Source organism: Daucus carota, chromosome 4 (genome assembly GCF_001625215.2).
Source record: "Daucus carota subsp. sativus chromosome 4, DH1 v3.0, whole genome shotgun sequence".
NCBI classification, from domain to species: Eukaryota; Viridiplantae; Streptophyta; class Magnoliopsida; order Apiales; family Apiaceae; genus Daucus; species Daucus carota.
This window is the reverse complement of record NC_030384.2, coordinates 9,420,733-9,431,059: the sequence shown is the minus strand read 5'-3', so window position 1 is coordinate 9,431,059 and position 10,327 is coordinate 9,420,733. Positions and strand designations below refer to the sequence as shown.

General features: G+C 37.2%; 1 long non-coding RNA gene across 2 annotated transcripts; it reads right to left on the bottom strand.

Annotated features, from left to right (window-relative positions):
• Nucleotides 1-3,046: 3,046 nt before the first annotated feature.
• LOC135152009 (uncharacterized) lies at nucleotides 3,047-6,387 on the bottom strand. Of its 2 annotated transcripts, XR_010291068.1 has the most exons (3): nucleotides 6,303-6,387; nucleotides 4,297-4,491; nucleotides 3,047-3,382 (listed from the first exon to the last, which is right to left on the bottom strand). It is a non-coding gene; the product is annotated as an uncharacterized LOC135152009 (long non-coding RNA). The 2 variants fall into 2 exon arrangements; XR_010291067.1 differs by lacking the exon at nucleotides 6,303-6,387 and having other exon boundaries at nucleotides 4,297-5,262.
• Between the last annotated feature and the right edge of the window lie 3,940 nt (nucleotides 6,388-10,327).

The window sequence follows — 10,327 nt, the reverse complement described above, 5'->3', positions numbered from 1 at the left end:
AACCAGAACTCAACTGTTTAAATTCGGATTATGTCCGGATCGAAAGGATTCGATCGCCTACCGTCTCGATTAAGCGTTAATCGGTGAAAAAATCATTTTTTTCTAAAAATCCGCCAAAATCGGGATTAATCGGTCAAAAGTGGGGATTAATCGGAAAAACTCGGTCAAAGGTCGGTGAATTTAAAAAAATTTAAAATAAAAAGTAAAAAAAATTTAAAATTTTAATTTTAAATAAAACAAAAGCCACGGAATTGACAAAACACATAAATTAAAGTTGTTTTTTTATAACTTTCCACTTCTTCAATATTAGCTCCTAAACTCTAATTACATAAATTTGCAATATCTTCCTTCGCAGATTCAATCAAATTCAAGTTTATATATGAGATGACTGGACTTGTATCATGTTTTGTGTTATAAAAAATCATCAATCTTTTGATTTTATATAACTATAAATTTATACTATATATAATTATATATATATATATATAATTATATATATATATATATATATATATATATATATATATATATATATAGAGAGAGAGAGAGAGAGAGAGAGTTAAGTTCTATGGAGTACATAAAAACATTGGAGTATTGGAGTACAAATCATAATTTTTTAGTTTGATCCTATATAATATCTTTGATTATCCAAATTTTGATATAATCTATCATTTATAAGTTGTCTTGCACATAATTGTCAATTAATCATTAATATCTTTCAACTTTAACAAGTATTAAGATTATTGTTCTGCTTATTAGTTATATTGCAGAACATAGAGTCCTATGATTTATAAAAGTAATTATTCTACCATTTGATCACGATGTTTATGTTGCAGAATATAATGTGCAGGTTGTCAAATATTTACAAATATTATTGGACAAAAAAAAATTGAAATTTAGATGACTAGATTACATTTTATCAAACTTTGTACTCCAATACTCCAAATTTTTTTGTACTCCATAGAACTTAACTCTCTCTCTCTCTCTCTCTATATATATATATATATATATATATATATATATATATATATATATATATATATATATATATATATAATTTAAAAAATAATATTAAATTGATTACGATTAATGATCCGATTAATCTCTGATTATCCGATTAATCATTGGGCGGTGCCTTCATCGACTAAGTCTGATTCCCACTTTTTACAACACTGTATATATTTGATATATATCTTATAAGTTATATAAGTTATGATTATAATATCTAATTTATAGATTTAATCCATCTTTGGTGAAGTTGTGGTGATTAAGTAATATTATTTTTTTTTAAATAAATCATGAATTTTAACTTTATTTATAATATAAATTTATATTTTAAAAGTAATTTTGATTCTTTTGGGTCGGACGGGACCTTCGGTCGACAATAAAATTTTGGTCTAATCGATTCAGTTCAATTTAGGATCGATGCTCAACCCTATTCATATCTAAACTAAATATTATTAATATGTCTTATAAATAAAAAAACACTAAGAGTTATATTATTTATAATAATCTAAAATATTAATAATATCTTGTTTTTAAAATATAGCCAATCAATATAATTTATTACTATTAAAGTGAATATAGAACAAAACGACGCCGCTAGAACCACGGCCACAAGGTTCAAGTGAGATAGACGGGCTGATTAAATTTTCAAGAAGTAAATTTCATGACAAGCGGGATGTGGTACTGTTAGGTCCGATACAAAGGTTAATTAAGTTAGAAGGGGGGTTGAATAACTTAATCACCAATTAAAAATTTATATCCCAATTTAAAAAGTTTATCTCCTTTTTAAATATGTGTATCGAAAGTGTAAGCAGTTATAATATTCGGAAGTATGCGAAAAGAAAAGGAAATACCACACGAGAGATTTTATCCTAGTTCGCGGTGGCTAACTCAAACCTTGGAGTCCACTCACCCCTAGTCCAGTCCTCGAGCTCCTCCACGGACTCGAGATTTTCTCTACTATAAAGAAACTCCTTTAAATTAGGCGGAGAAGCCTTTACAAATATATATCTTGGAGCGTAACTACCCGTTACCTCCTCACTATAAATGTAAACTTACAAGACTCTACTTAGAGCGTAACTCCCCGTTACCTCCTCAAAGTCGTTGTACTCCAAGTGTAGTCTTTGAACTTCTCAGCTTTTGCCGGTCTTGGATCTTAGGTCTTAGGTCTTGGGTCTTTTCTCTTCCTCACGGTGCGAAGACGACTAACTCCCCGCTAGCACGTCTAGGACTTGGGTCTTAGAACGAAGATCACCTCACTTCACTTTCACCCCACTGCAAATCTCAGAAAACAATATCTACGGAATATCCTTGTTTTATAAAAAGAGTTTTAGCTAGATTAACTAAGCCGAGTTTAACAATAATATTCTTGGTTGAAGAATATTAAAGATCAAGAGTTCTTTAAGCTTTCCGAAAGCTTAAGATCTCAAAAGTATTCTTTCTCGATAGATTAGTCTTTAAAATCGATGAATACGTTTATCGTACAAAATCCTTCGAATAAATAATATTCACGTGTCTTGGAATTTGTAGATAAAACTAAAGTCCTTTTAAGCTCTTTTAGCTATATGGACGAATATACTTGTCTTAGGACGAAGTATAAAAAGATACGAAGTGTTTTAGTATACAACTTCATTACAAGATAACTCCTCGTTTAATGTAGTCTTTGCGAGACTAATAAGTAATGTTTAGATTGAGAGAGAGTTCTTGAGAGTCTTTAATAATAGCACAAGTTCAACAATATTAGGCCAAAGTATCCGCGTTAGTACGACACGCAATATAGCAAATAATATCGTGCGGAAAGTAAATCACACCCCAACACACACGTTCGGTAAATAAACACGTAAACCACGTGGGTATTTAACCAACACAAGAAGGGTATGGGAGTGACGGGAAAGGGAGCACAAATATTTGTTAGAGAGCAAATAAGGTTGGTGTGACAGCCCGAGAATCCGGGGGTCTGGATTCTGACGTCACCACACAAAATCATTCTAAAACACTTTTGAAAACCTGTATTTTTGAAAAAGGTAATAAAATCAAAGGATTTAAAACCTGAAAACTTTAGTAAAAGATTTAAAAGAAAACACTTTAACCCCCTAAAAACAGGATCGCATCCAGGTTACAGTATTGAAATTAGAATCAACCACTATTAATAAACATTATCTTACAAACTCAAATCATCTTCGATAAGAAGAATCACTACCAGTCTACCTCAATTATGACTTACAACTGAATCTCATCAATACAATTCTATCTAGAACCAACCTTGACAATCTCCATGGACATTCCACTTGTCCTCTGGATATTCTATAACTCTGACTCCTCGCTTAGCCTTAGCCATACTCGCAACCTCAATCAAGCAATTCATCTCTAAGCTCTTCTGAAATGGTTAAAAAGGAATAGCAAGGGTGAGCAACAATGCTCAGCAAGTGTACATAAGCAACAATAGTCCTGAAATATCTTATCAGGGTTCACAAGTTCAGGATATGTAATTGAAAACTTCACAATTCTTATCAGCAATTGAAATCAGAATTCAAACTTACAGAAGAATTGTCGAATTGGATTCATCACATTTTTACTTAAAAACCAAAGGTTAGGCTGCTGATCAGTCACGCACTAACCCCGAACATGGCACACAGCCCTGTTCTCTATACTGGATCCAAGGCACACATTGGCCTATAATTGACCACGAATCTGGTCTGACCACGAATCTGGTCCACATATTTTATAAAAACTAATCCAATTCTAACAATTTAAAGCAATAGACAATTCAATCAACAAAACAGAATTATAATCATTATCAACAACAGAAATATTCCAAATCAACTTTTGAGGATCAACATTTCATAAACCACAGTCTGTTTTTGATAAATCATAGTTCAGGAAATTCCTAACTATTCAGTATCCTCCATTATCGGCTAAGCAACTGAATTTAGCCTGCTAAACCAGCATGACAATGGCGGGTTGAATAATTAAGAAGATCCCAACTCATTCTAGGTTCTAACTATCACTGAGCAACCCATGCTTCAATGACGGTCTGAACTTCGAATTAATTTGTAAAGCTGGTATTTTAAAATCTTGAGGTTTGGAAAGGATGGATCAGAATACTTGTAGTAGAAATTGAGAGTAATTAGGTGTTTGGCTTTTCAAAACTTGGAAGAAGAAAACAATCATGGGTTTCATTCCCAGAAGTAAGAGTTTATTTGAGAAGGGTTTCAGTATAAACCATATCATAATCTTAACAGAGTAATCAGAACATGCAATATAGATGAGGAAGGATTTAGGAAAACTTGCCTTAAATCCGATTCCAGTCTCATATCTCAATCTCATCTTTCCACTTTCACACTCTATGCATATCATAGTCTCTAAACCATCTTTGGTTATACTCTATTCGCCACACTGCTTCGTTTACTCGATTCGTTCCTTATTCGCTTTGTAACATCGTTTGACCTTCTGAACGTCTTCGATCGTATCCGTCTCGTCCAAACCCTTTACGAGAATAAGATACTACCATTATCACTAAATAATCTATTGATTCTTATCTCTACTTATCAACTCGGTAGCATAACCTATCGCATACACATATCACGTATATCGATACCCACTTATATAACTCTTTAAACTCATCAAATATCACTTAACACATAATCATGCTTTGACTCTACCATATAGTCTAATAATATTTCACATAACATATTATCAATTAAATATCATATAAATCTTATCGAAAATCCGACATCGTCTCGTCTATTTATTAGACTATCCACCTGTTATCCTATCTCAATCAACAATCAACCAACCAAATCCAATCACTATAATCCATATGCTTTTATCCGACATCTATCAAGACACGACACTATGTCATTTAATCATTTATCACATGTATGTAATACTAGAACAACCAGATAGTCCATGCAATCATCAATTAATAGCAATTAGATCACATATCATCATATTCTATACATTTAACAACAATTATTCACATTCTATATTCCACCATATTATTATGTCACATTAAAATAGACTTTATAAGCTTTAATCTCTTTTTCGTTTCACTCCATTCTGAATTACGAGTCAAAAGTTATGAACAAAACTGTTTTCTTACTCTTTATCAGCACATAACACATCAAACAGATAGCAGACAACATATTTCATATAAGGTCTCCCATCCCGATTGATGTCAAATCAAGTCTTGGGTTAAAAATGATTTTTCGGGAATTTTCTGGAATTTCTAGACATTTTTCGGAATTAAAACGGGTAAAAGAATCCATTTTTGAATAAATAATCAATTCCGATTGCTCAATATTGGATCCAAAATCATTTGAAATCAATTAACGAGCCTCGAACATATTTTAGAAAAATAATTCAAAGCTCGAAACTATTTTTCGGAATTTTTAAATCAAAAGGAACAATTAAATCTAATTAATTAATCAATTAAAATCAATTAATAATTAACTAAATTAATTAATCAATTAATATTTAAATTAATTGACCAATTAAAATAATTAATTACTAATTAAAATTAATTAAGAAACTAATTTAGATTTATTTTTGAATAAAGAAATAATTAAAAACTATTTTTGAAATTTAAAATAATTAAATAAAACAATTTTAGAAAATTAAATCAAAAGGTTTATTTTGTAAACTTTTGAAAGTTTTGGTCCAAGGTTTAAACTGTAACTTTTCAAAGTTACAGGGGCCAATCTGTCAGAATGCAAACTCCGGTGCAGAAACTTCACCACCTTCATAACTTCGGTGACCAAACAGCAATAAGCCGCCGGCCACCTTCTAACTCGCCGGAAAACTCGTTCCCGGCCACCAAACTCCACCCAACTGTCCAGATTACATACACACACTACCAGGAACCTATATATGTAGTTAAAATCAACAAACATGCAACGAAACGGTAGAAAATTCCAATCACAACTTCGCCGCCGGCGAAGCTTTGAAACACCATCGAGCTCTCATCCGAGCTCTCACACTGATTTCGATCACATCCCTCGACTCCCCTCATCAAGATGAACACATACATAACATCAAAAACTGCCCAGATTCACAGAATAAGAAACCCCCAAATTTCAATTAAAAAGCTTCAAGAACACTCAAGAACACAGCCTCAAGAATCAAACCCATGTTTCTATATGATACGGAAGTCAAAAATCGACATATAATATATGAAAACGAATGGCAAGAGATGCTCTACAAGATGGAATCATCAAATTAATCAAATAATCACGTTTGCAAAAATTCACTATTTAAATCTTAATAATTCGAATTTTCGAAAATTAATAATAATTTACCCGTGAAATCTGCAGTGTTACGGTTGATTAAACTAGATTCTACGCGTCGAGAGCTTCGTTTTGACTATTTATACGCCTCCATCGGTGATAGGGGTCGGAAATAATATTTGATTATTATTGGATATTAAAAGCCCATGAATACTAAAGCCCAGTTAAATAGGGCCTGAGATATTAATTTCGTAATTAATTAATAGAGGCTCGGTTAAAGATCCAGTTACAAGTCTAAATTCTACAATACATCTGATTCTAGCGGATAAACATCCCGGAGTTCGAATAAATATCAACAACGGAAGGATAAGAGTTCTATCTTATCTCTTGCCTCGAGGCATACTTCGATAAGAAGTCTGATACACGGAAACATACTTCCATCCGACTTCTGACTCCGAAGCGCCTATATAAAGGGCTCTACCCCTCGTAACTAGAACTACGTTTTGGACTTGATTCTTCTCCACGCAGAAGATACGTAGGCATCTCGCACCGAGACCAGTCCAAAGCACGAATCGCTCACCCCCGTTTTTAGTTCTATAACATTTGGCGCCGTCTGTGGGACCTAAGACAACAACCATGACGAATCCAACCGGACCACGTTCAGAAATCCATGTTCCACGCAGTCGAACCACCACCGGGGTCTCGACTGAATCAACCCCTGTAACTACCACCCTCCCGCTTGGTACGACCATTGCTCAAACTACTACTCCCCTGACTTTTGGCTCGCTGCCCCCTCTGACTCGAGTAATTGCAACCGTCACCGACGCCGGCACACATTACTCAACGGTCACTACCACCACCCGTGGAGGCACAAGAGATGACTATGTGCATGTAACTGACTACAACTCTTCCGAATCGGAGCAGGAGCATGATACACCCCCTCGAAGGAGGAGAGATGCTGATCGACACCGTCGACGCCGCCATAGGCAAGAAGCTAATGAGCCCCGGGGGCCAATAACTTATGAGGAAAGAATCCGAGCCTATGAAGAGGAAATCGCACGGTTAAAAAGAGACCAGGCAAGGATGTAACCCCCAGAATCTAGGGATGAAAACCCTCGTCAAACCGTGATGAATCAAATTCACTTGTTACCAGCAGACGATCCTGATAACCCGGTTCCCCCTTTTACGCAAGAAATCATGGGTGCAAGGATTTCCCGAAAATTCAAGCTCCCAACCATTAAAGCTTATGATGGCACGGGTGATCCCGCCAACCACGTTCGAACCTTCATGAACGCTCTGTTACTCCAACCCGTTACGGAAGCAATCAAGTGTCGTGCTTTTCCTCAAACTTTGAGCGGAATGGCTCAGCACTGGTACAGTCGCTTACCACCAAACTCTATTTCCTGTTTTGCTGACCTGAGCAGGGCCTTCATAGGACAGTTCGTTGGAAGCAAAACTCACGCCAAAAGCTCCGCCTCGTTAATGAATTTGCACCAGGGTAAGAACGAATCGCTCCGAGAGTATATGAATCGTTTTACCAAAGAAGCCTTGAAGGTCCCAGATCTAGATCAGAAGGTAGCCATGATTGCACTCCAACAAGGCACCACTGATGACAATTTTCGCCGATCTCTAGCCAAGAGGGCTCCGGACAATATGAACGATTTACAAGAGAGAGCCGGAAAGTATATAAAGGCGGAGGAAAGTTTGAGAAAATCCCAGAGCAATCAGGGACCGAATACCAACTTCAAGAAGCGTGGGAATGATACGGAGTATAATGCTGAGAATAAGTACTCCCGGAAGGAAGATGAGGAAAAATCGCCTGCTAAAAAGAAGATGGGGCCGAGGTTTACTGAGTATGCCAGGCTTAACGCCCCGAGGAGTCAAATCCTGTTGGAAATTGAGAAGGACGAAAGTGTTAGATGGCCGAAGCCTATAAGGACCGATCCGGAGAAACGTAACAAAGATTTATATTGTCGATTCCACAAAGACACAGGACATAAGACCGATGATTGCCGGCAGTTGAAGGATGAGATTGAGTTCTTGATCCGAAGATGCAAGTTATCCAAATTTACCAAGGATGGAGACAAGAATCATCGAGACAGTGATAATCGCGGAAGAGACAACGATGACAAAAGAACTCAGCCTCGAGGGCCTGTTATTAATGTAATCTCCGGAGGACCTACGGCTGCAGGCACGTCAAGCAATTCAAGAAAGGCTTATGCAAGGGAAGTGATGAACATAGTTGGAGAACCTCCGAAGCGGGCAAGAATCGATTATGCTCTAGCATTCGACAATATCGACCTCGAAAAGGTGAAATTTCCTCATGATGACCCTTTAGTAATTACCCCAGTGATTGGAAACTCGTCCGTAAAGAGAGTGCTTGTTGATAATGGAGCCTCGGTGGATATCTTGTTCTATGATGCTTATGAAAAGATGGGGTATTCTGATACTCAGTTAACACCCTCAGACATGCCTATATATGGCTTCAACAATGTGGAAACCAAAATTGAAGGCATGATCCAACTTCCGGTAACTATGGGTACCGAACCCAGACAAGCCACGTGCATGGTAAATTTCTTGGTCGTTAAAGCCTCATCAACCTATAATGCCATCCTTGGGAGGACTGGAATACATGCTTTTAAAGCAATCCCATCTACTTACCACATGAAGATCAAATTCCCGACTAGGAACGGAATTGGGGAAGAATTAGGAGATCAGAAAATGGCCCGAAGCTGTTATATTGGGGCATTAAGATCTGGAGGAGCCGGGGGGCAAGTACTACCCATAGAGGACCTCGATGTCCGAGAAAAGGAAGAAAGGAGGGGCAAGCCCGCCGAAGACTTGATTCCGATCTCATTGTATAATGAGGAACCCGAAAAGGTTACTTACGTTGGAGCCCTACTTCAGGAAGATTTGAAGCAAGAACTAGTAAAATTCTTGAGGAACAACCGTGATGTTTTTGCTTGGACAGCGGCTGACATGCCAGGTATTGATCCTTTATTCATGACTCATAAGTTGAATGTGAACCCTGATAGGAAACCGATTAAGCAAAAGAAGAGAAATTTCGCTCCCGAAAGGCAGGAAGCCATTAAACAGGAGGTCGATAAGTTGTTGGAAGCCGGGTTTATTGAGGAAATTCAATTTCCAGAATGGCTAGCTAACCCGGTTATGGTCAAGAAGGCCAATGGAAAGTGGAGGATGTGTGTAGACTTCACTGATCTGAATGATGCTTGTCCCAAGGATTGTTTCCCTCTTCCAAGGATAGACACGTTAATAGATGCCACCGCTGGCCATGAGATGCTGAGCTTCATGGATGGCTTCAGCGGATATAATCAGATCCGGATGGACAAGGACGATGTACCCAAGGTATCGTTTATCACTGACTTTGGTGTATTTTGTTATTTGGTTATGGCCTTTGGACTTAAGAATGCAGGAGCAACATACCAACGCCTTGCAAACAAGATGTTTAAACATCTGATTGGAAAGACTATGGAGGTATATGTAGACGATATGCTGGTGAAAAGCTTGAACAAAGCGGATCACCTTGAACACCTTAGAGAGGCCTTTGAAGTCCTGAGGACGCATAAGATGATGTTAAACCCGGCCAAGTGTGCCTTTGGGGTTGGGTCCGGGAAGTTTCTTGGTCTAATGGTCTCCAAACGGGGTATCAAGGCCAACCCTGACAAAATAAAAGCTATCCTTGACATGGAACCTCCCAAGAATGTAAGGGATGTACAGAAGCTAACAGGAAGGATTGCGGCCCTAGGAAGATTTGTATCCAAGTCGGGAGACAAATGCTTACCTTTCTTCAGAGCCTTGAAAAAGGTTAAGAATTTCGAGTGGACAGAAGAGAGCCAGGTAGCTTTTGAGGAACTGAAGAGGTACATGGCGGAGCCACCTCTTCTATCGAAACCCATTGATGGTGAAACCTTGTATGTATATTTAGCTGTCTCGGAACAAGCGCTAAGTGCCGTCTTGGTTCGGGAGGAATCCAAAGTCCAGAAACCAGTATACTATGTGAGCAAGGTTCTGCATGGAGCGGAGCTCAATTACTCAGTAATCGAAAAGTTTGCTTTGGCCATAATTACGGCCTCGAG